General features: G+C 45.9%; 1 protein-coding gene across 14 annotated transcripts in view; it reads left to right on the forward strand.

The window, feature by feature from the left end:
- Positions 1-20,230, forward strand: part of TENM4 (teneurin transmembrane protein 4) — a 972,743-nt gene that overhangs the window by 537,674 nt on the left and 414,839 nt on the right. The window contains exons 4-5 of one of the 14 annotated variants that reach the window (XM_074335699.1): positions 3,248-3,344; positions 15,183-15,309. The exons of 12 other annotated variants lie outside the window; for them this stretch is intronic. The gene's annotated coding sequence lies outside the window, so the exon portion shown is untranslated. The remainder of the gene's footprint in view (positions 1-3,247; positions 3,345-15,182; positions 15,310-20,230) is intronic. One more of the 14 variants, XM_019726370.2, reaches the window with a different exon arrangement.

Consider the following 20,230-nt stretch of genomic DNA (forward strand, 5'->3'; position numbering starts at 1 on the left):
GGCCAAGGCCATCCAGTTTCAGTAGGTCAGTCATTCACGGGCATCCATGTGCCAGGCACTCGGCTTGCTTCTGAAAACATCATGAAGGTGAAGTGGATGCAACTCCTAGCCCCAAGGAGGCCAGAAGGGGAGGTAACGCATGAAATGAATGTGTTGAAATGTTTTTTGAAATGTATTATCCATGGACGAGAGAAATGCTGAGTGTCATCAGAGATATCATTGACACGTTATGGTGGGGATCCAGGTTCATTTAGGCCTGTTGGGGGAGGAAAATCAGGGAAGACTTTGAGGATGAAGAGGTATTTGAGCCAGCCTGATGTATAAATAGGATTTAGAAATGTGAGGGTTGGGTAAGGGAAATTAGATAGACCTGGTTCGGTAACCTTGGAAACCTCCCTGGCCAGATCACAGGGATGGCTGTGATCACAAACGGCTGGCAGGGCACATTGCTTCCCCATACACCATGACCTCCAGCAAGTTTTGTTCAATTTTGACAAAGGTATGATGTATTTTTTCACAGGGAGAACATAAAAAAATTCTTTGGAACAATTCCTCTGTGTGGATGGTTCTAATAGCTAGACTTCTGGACAAACAGTCTTGTACCTGTGTGTTTCTTGGGTGGATGGATGGGTGCATGGTTAGATAGATGAATGGATCATTTAGCATCCGTGTAGAGCTGCAAGGAGACGGGAGCAATGGAACTGGCGGCACTTGTGGGGAGCTTCATGGGAAGAGGGATTTTGGAGCTGGGCCTTGAATAATGAATAGAATTTTCTCCGCTCACAGCACAGATAAAGACCTTTCGTTCAGACAGAAACAAAATGGAAGCACGAAACCCATGACATTGTGGGAGAATGGCAAGTCACAGAGGTCAGGATATAGGGGGGTAAGACGAGTAAATGAAGTGGATGAGAGCACAGGCTTTGAATTAGACAGATTGTGGTTTGAATCCCAGCTCTGCCACGTAGCTGAGTGAGCTTGGGCAACTTCCATTTCTCTTTGTAGCTTCTCCTTTCTCATCTGAGAAGTGGGACTGCGAATAATACTTACTTCAAAGTGGTCGTTGTGAAGAGTAAAGTGAAATAATGTTTAGCGCAATGATTGGTATACACTTAATATGTGCTTAATAAATGGCAGTTTATGATTCTTACTTTATTGAAACAATTCTAATTAATTATAAAAATGCCAATTTAAGCCACAGAATTTAAGGAAGGAGAGAAGAGGGGACTCTTTACTCCTTCACATTTAAGGATGAGGCAGAGAAAATGGAACCAGCCAAGGAGACAGAGGAAGTCCTTGGAGGCACAGAAGGAGAATGAGGAGAGATTGGTGTTGGAGCTGCAGAGGCGGGAGAGTTTCTACAGGAGAGTTTCTAGTGGTCCTCCTGGCAGGTGACCCAGCGAGGCCACAGCAGATTCTAGACGTCTCTGGGATTTGCATTGACCACATTATGATCTTAAAAAGAACATTCTGGGGGGCACGCTTAGTGATTTGTGGGGGGTTTGGGAGTGGAGAAAGTGGTGGTGTAGACGACTGTCAGAAATTCTGAGGAGAAAAAGAACTTGGGGTGCCATGAGGTCAAGGTCATGGGAAAAGCTTTGTTAGAGGAAGACTTTTACCTCAATTAGCACAGTGTTTCTCTATCTGTCTATACCCTGCCTCCATCTGATAGATATAAACATCACTCCTCCTTCAAGATTCTGATGTTCTGGCACCCACCACCCAACACTTATCCTCAGCCCGATTTGGGGAATCATGCCTGCCAGGAAGATCTTGTCTGGATTTACTCCTTATAGTTATATTTTTAAAAGAGTAGGAATTTAATGATCTGTTGGAATAAAGCAGAAATGATGTAGGGTGGCTGAGGGTGATAATGACCATGGGTTTGAGAGACAGTAAGTAGACTGAACTGAGTAGATGTGAGGAGTGAGAGGGCAGAGAAGGCAAGGCGGACCCTGGGGTCCGGGCTTGGAGGACTGAGGGAATAACCACCCCAATGGTGCACGTCCCTTCTCCACGTGGGTCCTCACCCCCACCTGCCTGACAGACCCCTCATGGGTTTGTTGAGAGTAAACCAGATGACACATATGGTCATCATTTGGAAACTTTCAAATTCTTTATAAATCTAAGGTATTATTATGATTAATATTGTTATAAGCAAGAAATAATGCATCTGGCTCTCTTTCTCATGCACCTCTCTCTCTGTTTTTGTCTGCATGGCCTCTGTAAGTGTCATTCTAAATGGCAGGAGGGCACTGACATATGTTGCTCATGTACCCTTTTACAGCTAAGGAAGTGGAGATTCAGGGAGGTTTAAAAAGCATTAGTCCAAAGTTACACTCAACACTGGAGAATACCCGTTCTCTCCAAGCACAATGAAACATTCACAACAATTGACTACATCCTAGACTATAAAGTAGGTCTCAATAAATTTCAAGGGATTCGTATCCTGCAGATCATATTCTCACACCCCGATACAAGTAAGGTAGAAATCAATATAAGAAAGATGAGTTGTTGTTTTTTTTGAAATATAGATATTGAGAGATATTTACAAGAATACTTCGAACTAACTCATGGATCAAAAAAGAAATGATAATAGAAGTTATAAAACACATAACTGAATGATAAAAATAGTAAAGTTGTGGAATATAGCTAACAGCACTGAAGGGAAATTTATGACCTTAAATGCTTGTATTAGAAAAGAAGGGCTGAACATTAATGAAGGGGCTAAGTATCCAATTGAAGAACAGTTATAAACATAAACAGCTAAGCTAGCACAGGGTTGTGCAGTTATAAGTGGTAGAGCCAGGATTTGAACACAAATATGGCTGGCTCCAGAGCCCTGCGTACACTACACCGTGAACCTTTCTCTGTGCTGTTTTCCATAATATGCCCAGTGACTGGAAATTCTGTTTCTCTGTAAGAATCAAAGAGAAGAGCCTATAGGGTAACTCCCTGCATCAAAGGTTAAAGAGAAATCTTATTTATTCATCCATCCTTTTTTACTTATTCACTCATTAAATATTTATTAAGCGTTTGCTGTGTGCCAGACACTGTGATCACTACCTTAGTTGCCTATTCTCTGAGAGATCAAAATCCAGTCTGGCCTGGGGCCAAAGTTGCTGCTGCTGCCGACGCCGCTGCCCACCCCACCCCCAGCCCTCAAGCTGCCTAAATCTTCTCTGCTGCTTGTCGGAACAGCACCCTCATCAAACGTGACTGATTTCTCTCTTGTCTCTTTCAACAGGTAGACTGAAATTACCATGTGTCCAAATTAAAATTGCATACTTCAAGGATTATTTGAAGGACTATTCTTAGACCCTTTTAAGAAGATTTAAAGAAAAGTGAGTTGATTTTTTTTTTTTTTTACACTTCAGAAAGTATTCATGATTTAAGTTAATGTTATGGGTGCCTTTTTTCTGCCTCTTAAGTATGCATTAATGGGTAGACTTTGTCTCCACTTATTTTATAATACCTTTTTTTTCCCTAAGAACAATGAGCAGAAAGAACAAGATTATTGCTTGCCTTCCCTATAAGATTTTAGTACATTTCAGAGCTTGTGGAATCTTAGAAGCTTAGAATTGTTCAGGGTCTTTCTGGGTCTTTGAAGCATGGACCATTGGATGGATGGATGGATGGATGGATGGATGGATGGATGGATGGATGTATGGAATGATAGATAAATAGAGAGAGAGAGAGAGAAATATTTGGCCTGTGCTTGGAAACACCCAGGAACTGATGAGAAACTTGGTATCTCCCCACATTTAGGATTTTTACAGAGTGCTTCCATAGTCTGGATTTGAATTCTGCCCCTCCTCACATCTCGCCAAGGCTCTGTCTTCTTTACTAGACAGTCCTGAAAATGGTTGAAGTCAAAGATCCTGTTCCTCCCTGAATTCTTTTCTTATTCTTTGTTCCTCCAATAACTTTTCATAATTTTGTTTCAAGAACAGTTCCTGCCCTGGTCACCTTCTTTCCACTATTGTAAATGTCTCCTTAAAAAGAGGTGTAGCCTGGACACACACAAAGCTCTACCAGGGTCCTTTGTCCCAGGAGATCCAAGAGAATAGGAAGAGGAACCCAAGGACCAGAACAGGGTTCCAGTCCCAGTTCTGCTCCTGCGCGCTCTCAGAAAAGTCTCTTCATTTCTCTGAGCTCAGAGGAAACAAGAGAAGGTAGGACAGGTTGGTCCCTAAGATGCCACCCACTTCCATATGGACAGTTGGATGCCTCAGAGTAAAGAAGTCCCTGCTTCTCACTGTCCCAGGCACTGTCCCAGGCACTGTCCCAGGCACTGGAGGGTGCCAGGACTTGGGGATCAGTGGGACCTGCATCCAATCCCAGTCCTATCACTTGCTGATTACGTGGCCGTAGGGCTGTCACTTCTTTTCCCTGAGCATCTATTTCCTCATTTATGAAATAATGATATTAGTACATGTGGCAAAGGATTTGTGGGAGATGTGCTGGGATAATGTTCACGAGACGTGGGGCCTGGCATTTAGGAAGTATTCAGTAAAGGCTGGTCCCTAGTAGTGATGGAGCCCCTTACCTTAGCGGGAGGAGAAGGCAAGAGATAAAACAGACTCCTGTAAGAAAAGGTGTGGGCATGCTTATTACACAGAGGGGAAAGTGTCCACCTCCCATAAGCGCTCATGCAAACACAAACCCACCTCTAGAAAGTTCATGAAATTAAAACTCTACTCCAAATCAGACAAGGAAGGATTGGTTGCTATGGAATATACAGGTAAAAGGAAAACGTTTCGGGTGGGTCTGAGGACCTGCCCAAAATTCTGCCACACTCTGCCGCCACAGCCCCCGTCCTGGGTGATAAGGATTGGTATCCCCAGAAGGAGTATCCTTAGACCCCCCACTAGACCTGAGGAAACTTGAGAATCATCAAATATTTAAATATGTTCAAAAGGCCAGCTGGGAGGGACAAATGAGAGACTGGGTGTAAAAGGCATCATAAGCTACAAGGTGTCCTGCAAAATAAATGTTTGTTTGTATCATTCATGTATTAGGGGTTATTTCAATACTTTGGGAGTCAGGAGAGAGGGTAAAACTCAGATGAGCTGAATGTGTAATAAACCAGTGGAGTCCAGCCCACTTTCTAACTAAAGCAGCGTGTGCATGCATGTACACGTTGGTGTGTGTGCACACACGTGCCTGTGTGTGTACGTACAAGTATGTGTGTGATTTCTGTGTGCTTGTGTTGGGGTAGGAGGAGAACAAGAACGAGACTCTTGGGGCCCTTTGGGTGTTGTCACCACTTTTCACACAGTGACTGGCTTCCAGGATGGTGTATAATGTAGGAAGGAAAACACGGGCTGTAGGGTCAGTCAGCCTCCTTCTGTCACTGACCTTGGCCGCATTTTTGACAAGAGGTCCACAGTCCCTGTCATCATGAAGTTAATGTCTATGGACAGGACTACTCAGAGGGGTTGAGAGGGTGCTGTGTGGAATGTTCCTTCACAGTAAGAGCACACCCAGGATGTGTGAGTGCCCTTCTCCCATGGTTCATGGAGTTTGTCGGAGTTTAGGGAAAGTCACCTTGACCTGTTGGCTAAAAGGAGCCTCCTGAGGTATCTTAGATTCCACAGGCCCGTTCCCCTGAGGGCCCAGCTCTCACTCGGTGGATGGATGGACAGCCTGCCAGGTGAACACACCCTCCATCCTGCTGAAAAGGCTCATTCCAGAGGGCTTCTCGCACCTTCCCATCCTTCCAGGTCCCTTCCTTTCATCAGTGGCTGGAAAATCTCATATTCAGGAGAACTGAGAACTTGTCATTTAAAGTGTGGAACAAGCTTTTTTTTTTTTTTTAATTTGGAGATTAAATACAGCGACTGTAGTGGCCTTTGTTCTCCAGACAGCTACTGACTGTACGTACATACAGGGGCGCTGCTCCAGGCTAATACTGCTGAGGGGCGCTTGGCCAGAGGGGCCCCTTTCCAGGGTGTCTGGATCCCAGGAAGACCACATACTCATGCATTGCAGTGTCTTACAAACTGTGGGTTGTGACCCATTAGTGGGTCATGAAATTAATTTGGTGATTCAAGATCATCATGTATTAAAATAAACACAGTGACTCAGTAAACCATAGAGTGGGTGAAGAGATTTACTTTTTTTTTTTTTCAACAAAGGCCTCATATGCAATATATAGTAGTAGTAAAAAAAAAAAAAAGAGGAAATGCCTAAAAATAAGTAATGAAAAGACAAACAGCCTAATAGAAAAATGGGCAAAAGGCTCAGATCCTTCACAAATGAGGATATTCAAATAGCCAATCAACATATGAAAACATTAGTTATCAGAGAATTGCCAATTAAACCCACAATGAAACACCCCTACACACTCATGAGAATGGCTACAATGAAGAAGATAGACACCACCCAGTGTTGAGAGAGATGAGAAGCCACTGGAACTCTCAGACACAGCGCGTTAAAGTGTACTTTGGTGCCAGGACTTTGGAAAACTGGCAGTATCAGCTAAAGCTCAACGTATGCGCACCAGCAATTCCATTCCGAGATACATACCCGTGAGACAGCCACACACATGTCCACCAAACACATGGCCATCGGCAGTGGAATGGATGCATTGTATTGTATCCACACAATGGGATATTGCACACGCAGTATCAACAACCCTCACAAACATAATGCTGGAAGGAAAAAGCCAGGCTCGAAGAAACACGATGACGACATCGCTGTAAAGGACACAAACAGACTAAACGAACATGTGCTGTCAGACGTCAGGATAGCAGTTGCCCTTGGGGAGGAGATGGTATGTGGGGGAGCACAGGAGGGGCTTTTCAAGGGCTGGGTATATGGGTGTGTTCGATTTGTACGAATTTATCAAACTCTTCATTTGTGACATGTACACTCTACTGTACTTATGTCACCCTTCAGTGAAAGTTTACAAAATGAACAGGAACAGAAAATCCAGCAGGTAGGAAGGGGAAGCATCGTGAAGTGAGACTTAAGTTACATGTGTGGACTACATGTGAGGCAGAGTCCAAAAAAATTGAGAGCCACTGATTTAATCTAACCCTCTCATTTTAAGATGAGGAATCTGAGACTCAGACAAGGGGGAAATTCAGAGCAGAGCCAGGAAGAAAGCAGAGCTGGGAAGAAGACGCGAGGCCACCTTCTGCTGACTCTGTGTCTCCCGTTTCCACCACCGATGGGTGGAATGGCGCATTCGGTTGAGGAGGCTCCGTCTGGCACCTTCATCTCTGGGAGGCAGCCCTGTGCTTTGAGTCCAAGGGGAGCGATTGTTTTTCCATCCACCGCCGGGTACAGTCAGAGGCCCAGACACCTCTGCAGGGGCCCGGCTCCAGCTCCCCAAATCCCCTCCCTCCTCCTTCCTGCCTCTTCTGCCTGATCTGCTTCCATCCGAGCTCCGGAAGCACCATTGCACTCAATCGTGTTTTCATCTGTGTGAAACGACTGTCATGCCAAAGCTGTTTTATGGTTGTAGAAGTGGGAAAACTGTGAAGAAAATACACGGGGAGAATAAGATCCGACGGAGCATGTTTCAGTTCTGGCCTCGTGCTTTCATTTAGTCACAAAATTGTGACTCCATGCAGCAGACCTCTCCTGTGGGAGCCAGGAGGCGACCAGCCTCTGAGGGTACAAGGCAGGCTGGATGCAGCCCTGTTCCTGCCAGGCAGAGCTTCACAGTGGAGGAAACTGTTGTGTGGATTTTAAAACGCTCTGTAGGAACCTCACACAGGCCTGGAACTATCCTAAATCGGCGGGTGACACACATAACATCAGTGGCTTTCCAACTCTTTTGACCGTGGCCACAGCACGAAATACATGGGGCATCTTGACTCAGGACACACCCTTGCCCACAGGGAGACAGGTGTGGTTTAGGATATAATGGCCCAGGCCATACTGCAGAGGCATCTAGCCCCACCTTGGGGGTGGGGAGCCAGGAGGGCCTCAGAGAAGGTTTCATAGGAGCCAAGAGGTTTGAGCTAAGGATGAAATAAAAGGGAAAGTGTACAGGCAGGGTTGCTGAGCACTCAGCAGATAGGACCCTCATTTGAAGGAAGCCACGTTGCCCTCTGGAAACGATGTATAGTTCCGTAAAGCTGAGGAAACGTGTGGGGAGTGTAGGCGAGGATCCCCAAGAGGTGGAAAGTGCCAGGTGGTGAAGGGCCTCTGCGTCCTGGCAGGGAGTGCCCAGGGCGAAGAGAAAATATCCCAATACTCATACAGGCAAGAAAAGCCTGTAGCCTTGGAGACCGAATAAGAGATGGAAGCTGACGCAGCTATGAGTGATGGTGCAGTCCCAGAAGTTTGTTTCCCAGCGCTCACTTGTGCCATCTTCAAAGAAAGCTTGCAGAAACCTACTCTATTCTAGGCCTGGCCGAAAGCGGGAAGCTGGAGTGATAAGTAAGACGGAGTTCCCATCCTTAAAGCCCTGCCAGTGGACAGACAGGTCACATCACACCCGAGCACACAGTTGACGTAGTACTTGTTATTCTAGGGTAAAATGTCCCCAAACCTCATTCTAAGACAGATACATCAGCCTACAAAATGTTTTGGTTGTAGTGTTTTGGTTTTGGTTTGTGTTGTTTTTTAAGGAGCAGGGTTGCCTTTTCAGCGGTCTGAGAAGTACTGTACACTGAATCATTCCTGGTGCTGCCACTGTAAAGGCTCTGAGAAGTCCTGCAGTGAGGGTGCTAGCCTGATGTTTCCCAAACATACTTGCAGGTCCATTCAATCCCTCAGTGTTTCATAATTTATTTTGGAAAATTCCGTCCTAGAGAATGGCCTGAACACTGGTTGGGAGCTCTGACGGAGGACAGAGGGGCTCCTTCCCAGAGGAGGGAGACTTTGTTGCACATTCTCTAAGTCCCAGTGTGAGCCTGGCGGAGGGTCTGACCTCCTGCAAGTGCTCAATAAATAGTTAATAATGAAAGCAGTGCTCCTGCATTTGATGGTGAGAAGAGTCCAGAGCTCTTAACAGAGGCTGGAAGCAGAGGGTACACATCGCAATGGCACTGTGCAAGTGTGCCTTTGGCAGGTAAATGTAGGGTCTTTTCTCCTACTTGCCCCCGTCTCCTGACTGTTTTGGAAAAGGCAGAGTGGTTTAGGCCACACACTCTGGAACCAGACCGCCTGGGCTTGAATCCCAACTCCATCACATCCTAGCGAGTTCCTTGGACAAGTTGCCTTAACGTTTCTGTGTCTCAGCACTTTCGTCTGTAAAACAGCCCTGAAAATAGTGCTCAGCTTAGCACCAGGATTAAGTGTTCCACAGGCATGGTCCTTAGGGGTCTGCAGGTGGTAAGTACCACCTAAGCCCTAGCACTTGCTGGTATCTTTGACGGGTTACCTCCCAGGGCCTTGGTCCAAGTTCCTTCTCCCAGGGTGTCCCAGAAGACTGCAATCCTCGTACTCCTGAGTGAGGCAACCTGCACGTTTGCGCCTGCCGCCAGCATCGGTCGGGAAGGGCCAGGAGGATGCTTCTTCATTTTCACTAGTCAGGGCTATTTGAGGTAAGGCTCAGGTTCCATTCCCAGTTATTGAAGCTCAACCACTCCAGCTGGGTAAATATTTCTGAGGCAGTCCAGCATATCTATTATTAATGCACTGCAAGCAGTTGCTGTACTTTCCAGAATCGCTATTGCCTACAGATGTTTTTGTAGGCCATATAGAGTTCTCCTGACCTTAACGCTTTTCACGGGTCAGCCCCTCCTGCCTTTGTTTCCCTGGGGAAGAAGGACAGTTGTGTGAGCAGTGAGCCTGGGGCGCACACTGGATTTTGTGTGATTCTGATAATGGAGTTGGCGGAATCCTCTTCTTTACACCTGCTACTTTCAGCTTCACACTTGGCTCATAGGCCAGAAACCGGCATGTCATCCTTGAGAGCACGTTCTCAGTCATGGCCCCATGTTCAGTCACCAAGTCCTAGCGATGCCATCTCCAAAACCTAATGAATCCAATCCCTTCTGCGCACTGCCACCAGGCAGCTAGTCCAAGCAGCCATCTGCTCTCATCTTCCAGGTCCCAGCGTCCCCGATGACTAACCTAAATCAGATCCCCTGCATTGTGTTCCATAGAACTCCCCCTTTTTGAAATCATCTTTTAATCTTTAAATGACCCGTTCCTGATCTGACTTCTCTGCTGGACTGTACACCCATGAGGGTAGGAACCAGGCTCACCTTGGTAATGGCGCTCAACAAATAAAAAGCTCCTCCTAGTGAGACAGATAAGAGTATCCTTTTCTTTCCTGCCTTTCTCCCTCCCTCCCTCCCTTCTCGCCTTTCTTTCTTTTTCTTAATCATAGTTGAAAGGGGACTAGTGAGGACCTAGTCACATTGTGCTCCCTAGCGGAACCTCAAGGCCACTTTGGGAGGAAAGGAAGCAGAATAGGCAGGACCCTGAGCGCCCAGCCCCTGACCAACACAAAGGCTCCCCTTATCTCCCCTAGACATTAGAATTTTACTTTAAATTTTCTTTAGAGCAAATAAAAAGTGGTTCTTCTACAAGAAGTTTGGAAAAGACTGATCTGTTCTTATATTCTCATATTTCAGAGCAAAACTGTGCCAAGTGTTTTGCATATGTTCATAAACAAGGAAGGTATTATCCTCATTTTATAGCTTCAGAAACTGGTACCCAGAAGAGTTAGGAATCTTGTCCATGGTCACACAGCCAGTGTGTCCAGAATGCCTCTCCAAGATGGTCAGACTCTGAATTCTTTCCACTGCCACCTGCTGTCTCCCTAAGGTCTGTCCTTCAACAAACAGTGGCTTCCCCAGCCAACCTCTGACTCTGGCCCAGCATCCAGTGGCCAGAGACAGATCATTGGGATTTACTTAGGCACCATTTGTTCAGAGAGCAGGGCCTTCATTCACTAGGGCTTCCTGGCTGTGAGATGATAATTAGAGAGAAACAAAGTTCCTGTAAGCCAGGGAGGAGCTGGACTGCTCTAAATGGTCCTTTATGCCTAAAATAATGCTACCGAGGCTGGGAACTCTGAGTCCCCACTTCCTTCAGCAACTCGTGGGTTTTCCTTCCCTGGTGTCAGGAATGTATCCCAAGGAAATCCTTGACAAAGTAACAACCTAGGGAGAGAAAACTTCTCTAGATTGTACATGACAACAGCCTTTGTTCTACTTTGAGCTTTCGAGTGTCTCTTGCCTTTCTGCTGTCTCCACGCCCAGGTTATTTTAACCTTAACTCTGGAGTGTTGTCTGGTTTATTTAAACAACAGTGAAACTAGAATGAAAGACAGGAAAGCTGAGTTCTTACCCTACCTCCCTCAGGAACTCACCGTGTGACTTCGGGCATGTTGCATGGCCTCTGTATGTCTCAGTCTCCTCATCTTTGAAATGAAAGAGTCTGGACAAGATGACCCTGCCCCCCCTGACAAGGATAATTAAATCACTAAGGAACTTTGCTTTCTGAGTAAATCATAGCTTCTCCCCCACCACTGTGTGACCTTGGGCAAATGATGGAAGCTCTGCATGGTCAGTTTGATCATCTGCAAAATGGGAGAATTGTCACATTTATCTCATAAATGTGTCATGGGGATTAACACATACAGCACTTAGAGCAATGCCCAGTGGATAATACGTCAGTGAGTTAGTTACTGTGGCTATGGTTGTTATCTCTATTCATGAAACCATATATGATGATTCTACACTTTGTTTGTCTAGAGCATGTTCAACTCTCCCAGTGATGAGTATTTATACTTTCAACTTTCAGGGGCTGAGAAAATATATAATGACAGAAAGCTGTCATGGATTCAGTAATGTTCAAACTCAGAGTGTATTCATCCTAACAGCCCCTGCATGGACTCAGTTATAGACAGTGCTTGGTGAGCCAATGTGCAGGTTCCCACAGGCTGCCAGTAACAATATGTCCCCATTTAGAAGCCTCTGATCTAGATTATTGCTGTTTCCAGCATGTCCGTGGCCCATGGTAGGCACCAAGTTGATGTTGGAATAAACAAGTGACTGGATGGATGCATGGATGAATGGTTGGAGGAATGGATGGATGAGTCTGTTTTATATTTGCCTCTTGATTTAGTTTGAACAAAATAAGAAGTGTGTATATATGTTAATGTACGTGTGTCTGTCAACATTTGCTGAGAGAGCCCCAGCTCTTTCTGTCCCAGGGAAGAAGATGGTCGTAGTACATAGTTTGCATATTCCCCCGTCTTTTAGTTTATAAGGTCATTTTCTCTGGAGGCCTTTCAGCTGTCTGGAGTTAACAGAAGATAAGCACTCCCTCTGCCCCTCTCCCATACCTTCCTCCTCCAACAATGAGGGCTTTGTGCTGGGAAGATTGCCTATGGATGCTTCTTTCCCAAGGCCCCGCAGCCTTGTCTGGCTTCTATCAGGAGTACTGATGGGGGAGGGGACACAGACGGTTGAATCCAGGGAGCTGTGCCTGTGGCTTTGTGCCCACGCAACAAGTCAGGCTAGGACAGATAATTCAATATCTGTTCTGGAATATAGGCAGTGTGGTTGCCTGACCTGGTTTCCCAGCTACCTGCAGCCAGTGCCCTGGAAGGCGTGGAGCTCTCATATCCCTTCTGCTCAGGGCCCAGCAGAGAATGCAACGCTGGAGAGGGTGGCTAGGAGATGGCAGAGGGATGGGGAGCCAGTCTCAGGCTGTGAAGAATTTCACCCCAGAGGGGCAAGGGCTGCTGTGACTATTGCTGTGACTAGGGCTTCAGTTCACTAATGAGATTAAAATGCCAGGGGCCTGCCTCTACACATTTACTTAAGAACACATGGCTTGAGCTGCTTAATGAGTGTTAGGAACCTAAGAAAGGCTTGGGCAGATGCCTGGCTGATGCCTTGTTGATTAGAATACTAAGTGTGTCGCCCTTTGAAAGCCAGCGATTGCTGGAGAGCAAACCCAGGGTTAAGATTTCCTGGTAACCCTTACGTTCCCACTGTTCTCACATGTTTACAAATCAGTAAGCTGGAATGGGTAAGGGATGGTTCTAAGGATGATTTTGAGAAAGACGAGGACAACAATCGTGATTATCACAATAATTGCCAGCGGTTATCCAACCTGGCTGCCCACCAGATACACCCCTGCATTTCTTTGTTGTTCTGTTGGTTTCAAAATACAGACTCCTGGTCCCTATCCCTCATGACTCTGTTTCTTTAGACTTGGGAGCCCAGGAATCTATGAGTATGCTGATTATTCCGATGTCCTCGCTGAGCTCAGGCTTTGGGAACCACTCCTCTGTAGAAGGAGAGCACAGTGGACTCTGGCATCTGACGGTCACTTCCTGAACTATGTGACCTCATGCCGATCGCCTAGCCTTTCAAACTCAGATATATCATCTTCAAAAAGAAATTAGGTCAGAGTCAGCTGCTGAAGAAAACAGCATGATGATTCCTGAAAAACTTAAAAAGAGAAGGACCATGTAATCTAACAATTCCAATTCCAGAAGTATTGAAAGCATGGACTTCAAAAGCTATTTGTACACCCATGTCATGAAAGCATCACTCACAGTAGCAAGAGGTAGAAGAAACCCACGTGTCCTTTGACTGATGAACAGAAAAGCAAAACATGGCATATACATGCAACAGAATATTAGTCAGCCTTATAAAAGGAAGGGAAATCTGACCCGTGCTACAACATGGATGAACCTTGAGGACATTATACTAAATGAAGTAAGCCAGTCATAAAAGGACAAGTACTATATGAGTCTACGTATATGAGGTACCAAGAGCAATTAAATTCATAGAGACACAAAGTAGAATGGTGGCTGCCAGGGGCTGGAAGGAGGGGGAAATGGAGGGTTGTTTAATGGATATAGAGTTTCGGTTTTGCATGACGGAAAGAGTTGTGGAGAGGGATGGTCATGACGGTTGCACTATAATGTGAATACTTAATGCCACTGAACGATACACTTAAAAAATGCCTAAGAATGGTAAATTTTATGGTGTGTAGTTTACCACAATTTTTTAAAGGAAAGGATTAGGTAATATCTTCCCTCCAGAGTCATTCTGAGAATGGTATAATATAGCATCTGTAAAAGGCCTACCACAATGCCTGACATGTATATGTACCAAAAATGTTTCTCTTCCCTTTGTCATTTACCAACTCCTTTCATAACGTTTTTCTTCTGGGGCTTTTTATCTATGTTCCTCGCAAAGATATATCTGAAGGGAAAGGGGAAAGGGAACTGATGTTTGTTGATAGCTAATTAGGAGTGATCCCATTTGACCCTCACTTATGTGTGGGAGGTAGGTAGTCCCACTTTACAGATGAAGAAACTGAGACTTAGAAAGGTCACACGACTGACCTCAGACTACGAAACTAAGGCAAGGTGAGGCTTCCCTGACTTTGAGTGACTTTGACCTACAGATGGCAGGGGAAGGTGGCCACTGCTCTCCAGGGAGAAAGTCCCAAAAGCTACACTTACTGATTGACTTTAAGATCGTTTGAGGCAGTGGAAAGCTTGGTTGAGCATCTTCTTTGGAATGCTTACAAGAAGCAGAGTTGTGGCTACGCCAAGGCTGTGTTTGCTCGCCAGCTGGTGCTCACAGCCAAGCTCCTGACAGCTCTTCCCGTCCAAGTCACTATTAGGTGAGGCCCAATCATGCTCACAGCATCTAAATGACAGGCCCTCCTGGAGACTGGGCTTCTCTGACGTCACATGGACCCTGAATCAGCCTCGAAACTACTCACCTGGCCAGTTAGCCCGAGCAGGAAAGATTTATGCCCCCAAGGTACAAAGGAATGCTGATTCCCTTCACAGCACATCCAGTGTGTGACTGGCTGTAAGATGATGAGAGAGCTGATGCAGGAGAAAACCATGTGGGTATAGTGTGGTCAAGATGCCAGAGGTATGGTTACTGCCCAAGTCAACATTAAGGTTCGGGTTTTCTGACAAATGTGTGAGTTGAATTTGATGGCAGATCAAACCACTGCATTATCAGTATCATCATGATAACAAAATAAATAGCTCAATTTGATAGCCGAATAATACGATGATGACGATGGTGGTGGTGGTGGGAGTGGTGGTGATGACCGTGATATAGAGGTAACTTGAGTAGCTGAACTAGATAATAAATTGGATCACCTAAAAAATAAAAATTACACTTATGATATGTGGATTCATGCTAAGTATTTTACACCAATTCCCACCCCCCACCTTTCCCCAAAGTCCTGAGGTATGTATTATCATCTCTGCTTTACAGATAAGGAAAACTGAGGCCAGGTGACCCACATGTCCAAGGCCACATAGCTATGTTGATCTGGAATTGGAACCTGAGGTGTGCCTTGCCCCGGGCAATGTATTTTTGACTCTCGCGGATTTGCTATGTGGTAGGTAAATCAAGGTTGATTGTTTATTTTCAGAAACCAGATCATTTACTTGCTTTACAAAAGGAGTCCTTTAAAAAGCAACTCACACATAGTGCATTTAAACCCTGATTATAAAGATTCATTGGGGGGAGACCGTTTTTTTAAGATTACCCTTCCCATCTGTGTGGCTGTGATGTGATTTCAGGGCACGGTCACAGGTATTGTGTTAAATATCAACTTGACCTCGACAAATATCTATCACTCTTTTCTCTATGGCAATATAATCTATTCTATATCTGTAGGTGGTCAAGCAAACAAGCTTTGATGATAAATTTGAATCCCAGCTCTACTATTTACTAGCTATGTGAGTTAGGACAGGCTACTTAGCCTCTCTGTGTCTGTTTTTTCACCTGTGAAGTTGGCATAGTCATTGGGGATTTATATATAATGAATGTTGAGCTCTTGAGGCACCCATCTGTGCCTCAGTTTCCTTACCTTGCTCACAAGCTTCTGGTGTCCTGGGCAAGCACCTTGGAATGCTCAAATAGGATCAGCACCTCAGGCCACTGAAAAGTTGGCTAGCCTCACCCTCTTTCAGATGCTAGGAAGCCTCAGGAACAAAGGAAGTTGGATATTCAGATCAGGATTTCAAGAAAGAGGTCAGAGCCAGAGAATCAGATGCAGGCTGAAGGCCCAAAGTAGAAGCAATCACCCAGGAGAGGGTTTCGCAAGGGAAGAAAAGATCAGATCAAGTTTATTACAATGATTCAGGGGAAATGAAGACCTAAGATCGTCCATTGTAATGGGGACGGAAGAAAAATTACTCAGGTGTAGTCAGTAGGATGCGGTTTCTGATGATTTGAGGTTTGGGGAAAAGAGATAAAGAGATGATTCCAAGTTTAGTAAATCCCAGCCTCTCCCAACTCCTTCCTCTGTCCACTCGAGGCTGGGCAAGTTGTTCCTCATTCATGTTCCCACTGAGTCTCTTCTTGGCAAACCCCACAGTGTATTGTAATTGTCTGTGTATGTGTCTACATCTTCCACATGTCCCTCATCCAAGTGCTTATTCACTTCACGTCCTAAATCAAATTGTGTGGCCCCCTCCTTCAGCCTTTTCTGCCTCCTGTATTCTGAGTTATTGTTCTTCATAGCAATACCCAACATAGGGAACTGTTGGTTTATTGTCTGTCTCCCCTGACTAACACTAAAGCTCAGCAGAGCGGGGGTTTGACATGCATTCTTCACCGCTGTGTTCCCAGAGCCTAAAAGATTGCTCAAGGTGCTCAATAAACATTTGCTAAGTATCCCCTGGCTCTCCACATCCCCAGACCAAACATCCCTAGTTCTCATGGCATGGTTTTCTAACCATCCTGGCCACCGCCTTGGAGCTCTTCACCTGACACAGCAATACACATTATTGCCGCCTGAATTGTTCTGTTCTGAATAATTGGACTGTTGTTTCTCTTGAAGACATTCTGATGAACAGGACTATTTACATAATTTGTGGGATCCAGTGCAAAATTAAAATCTGGGGCTCCTTATTGAAAAATTATTTAAAATGTCAAGATGGCCATAGCAAAGCATTCAACCAAGCCTGGGCCCTCTGAGTGCAGGGTGCAGGGCTTTGTGTCACTGCACAGGTCATGCGTTCCTAAAGCTGGCCCTTCAATAAAGACCAGATCACAGAAGATTATAAATACCAGGCTTCAGGTTTCTGTTTTGTCATGGAGGAAACAAGGCACTGCAGAAGGATTTTGAACAGAGGTGACATTGAAAGTTTATTTCATTTTTTTCCTGGCTGTAGGTTATACTGATTGTGACAATTTGCACACGTAAGAAAGGTATAAGGTCCTGTTAATCTCTTCTCCTTCCCCCTCACCTCCTGTCCTACAGGTACCAAACCTAAAAGTAAGCAGTGAACATTTGATTACTTTCCTTCTCTCTTTCTGAGTTGAGTTTTTCCCCTGTAACATAGTTAAGATTATATTTTGGCTACAACTTGTGTCCTGCTTTGTTCACCTGGCTCTGAAAGAGGAGGAGGGGGGCTTCTTAAATGCATGCTTAGGGAGATTGGCCTGCAGACCAATTTAGAGGGGTGTGGGGGTATAGATTTGGCAGCAAGGATTGAGTTGGAGGCAGAGTTAGGGTCCTGGAAGAGAGAACCAGGAAGGGCCTGGACTGAGGGGAAAGAGTGGAGGGAAAGTTAGGAAGCTCAAGCCACTCTGATGGGAGGTGACCACAACTCCATCCATCTTGAATTCCCTTGACTAGTGGGAAAGAACCAAGGTCTGGCCATGTCTTTCCAGGATTCTGCAGGTGACAGCCAGCACTGGGATTGTTTGTCAAATACAACTGTTGGCTCCTCCTTTCTAAGACTAGACCAGTCCTTCCCCCCTCCTCTAGGGCTCAAACTCTGAAAGCTGGCCCCCGGGACAGCCTTTGACAATAGCAAACGGAAATCCAGGGAGAAAGCAGGCTGTGCAGGGTCAGGGTTCCTGATGTCAGTGACAGATGCCTCAGGGTTTAGATTTCCCCATTTTGTTGGTGATCTCCAGTGCCTAGGCTGGCAAAGGGGAGAGTTAATTAACATTGTCATTGGATCCTTAATTATGCGTTTCATGAATTTTCATGTTTCCGCTTTCAAGCTTAATGTTGCTTTCTTGGTGAGGTTGCTTTTTTTTTGTACTTGAGCATAAGAGCCCTGTGATTACAGCGTGTTGTGGATTGCAGAAGGTGATTAAAATGGATTTCATGAAATCTGAAGCTTCCCCTTCTCCCCTCTCCCCCCTCCCCCCACCCCCAGTCCAATAGGCAGGGGAGTAACTCCCACAAAGTCCTGTGAAGAAGTTCAGAGACTCAGGATACGAAGGACATGAGTTTTCTTCTCCATGCAGTTCCTCTCTGGGCCTGGGATCAGCTCCGAGACAGCCCTCCCCCTTCCCTTCCTCCTCCCTCTCACCTCTCCTCCTCCTCCCTTTTCTGAGTGAAGTCCAGCTATGTCCCTGACCCGCAGCCAATTCTCACCCCTAGGGCCAGCGGCTTTGTCACTAGCAGAGACAGTAAAACAAAGAGCTTTTTTTTTTTTTTTTTTTTGTACAGCCATTAAGTGTGTTTCATTTACCTTCACAGTCAGCCTGTGCTCCCATCTGAGAGGGTTATTCAGTTTGAATAGAGGCCTGAAAATTGCTAAATCCAGTGATGGTGTAAAAATTTCCCGGAGTCTCTTCCTCCTCAGACAAGTCAGTGCATGATGGAAACGAGATCTCATCTTTAACTTGCTCTGTATCAGGGAGGACTGGTTGCTGCTCAGAGGCCATTTAAACAATAAGGGACCTGGGAGTGGGGAGGTGGGTGGGGGGAAGGGTGGCTGGAAGATTTCCTGAAGTATGTGAGGCTTTACCTTGAAGGAAGAGGAGGACCCTGTTGGGATCCCTAGAAAAGGAAAGCAGAGGAGCGGTGAATCGAGCCAGGCAAAACTGGAAGATCTTCCCTAGAAATGACCCTCCGTGACCAATGAGGAAACCAAGTGAACTTTCTTAAGTGTGCATGTCTGTCATCATCATGCTGGAGGGACTTGGGAAGTCATCTGAGCCGGCTCTTCCATCGCAGAGAACTTCCACTTACCACAGCCAGCCTGACCCAGCAGAGCCCAGGCCGCCCCTTTGTGTGAATTAGGAAATGGTGCACCTTTCCACCCCGGGTGAACACAGGTGAGCCCAGCCCTGAAACACCCCATCTGCTATGTGTGTCCTTGAGTGGGGAACAACCTGCCCAACCACATACAGCATCCCTAGAAGAGAGACCAAAACAGGTCTTTGTTTCTTAGTTCACAGCTCTCCCTGTGCCCTCCAGCATGCTGACCTCTGCCTGAGTTTCTAAGGATTTCCGTATATCTCTGCTCAGTCACCTACATTCTAGAACTTGACTGGTCCTGTTATTTGTACATAAGAATATACAAATTAGCAGACACGGGTATACTCACGTGCGCACATGGGTCTCGTTAAGTATTCAAAGATGGCACTGCTAATGGCAGAACACACTCATGGTTGGGCAGAAGATGCCAGGGTGCCCAGTGTGCTGCCAGTGAGTTACAGTGGCGCAAAGCCATCAGTGCCCTTCACTCCAGGGAGGCTAGGGAGGGGGCTACCATGCCAGACCAATATTCCCATCTTCTCTGTGTGCTGTGAGGTGACAAGGGCTGGGCAGCTGTGTCCCAGGTTTGCAGCAATCTCCTGAAGGTGACGCGGGAGAGAGGGTCTCCTATAAAACAGGGTGGCCTCAGGCCATGACAGTGATCATGATGGAGATGTACAAAGGGTCTCAGCTGCAGAAAGGAGGGATGCCATTAGTTCTATTGAAGGGATCAGGAAAGGCTTCACAGGCACTGATGTTTAGACCTCGAAGAATGACTAGGATTCCCCAGCAGGAATTATCTTTGGGGCCAGACGATGGATGGAGTTGGGCAGGAAGTAAGGGAAGAAAAAACAACAATAATAGCAGCTCTATTAGGTACCCACCAAGTGCCGGGTATGGATTATTTTATTTAATCCTTGCTGCAACCCTGTGGGTATCCCCATTTTACAGCTGAGGGAACTGAGGCACAGAGAAGTTCAATGATTAACCAGAGTGACACAGCTGGTAGGTAGCAGAACTAGGATTCAAAACCAAGCTTTGTTCCATAGGCCACCCTCTTATACACATTAAACTTCAGGTATCTCAGTACCTATTATTTGGAAGGCACTGGGCAGCGTTTTCCAAATGTGTATTTTATTAAACCCTCTCAGCGACCCTTTAAGACCCTTCATGACTGTTTTACATGTGGAGAACTGGAGGCTTAGAGAGGTTGCCCAGCTTGTCCAGCTAATTTGGCTGGGTGGGGCTTTGTCCCTCGTCCTGCCTGCCTGGCTCCAAAGCTCTCTCCCCTGCAGAGAGAGACCAGAGC

This window comes from Rhinolophus sinicus, linkage group LG06, assembly GCF_036562045.2.
Source record: "Rhinolophus sinicus isolate RSC01 linkage group LG06, ASM3656204v1, whole genome shotgun sequence".
Taxonomy (NCBI): Eukaryota; Metazoa; Chordata; class Mammalia; order Chiroptera; family Rhinolophidae; genus Rhinolophus; species Rhinolophus sinicus.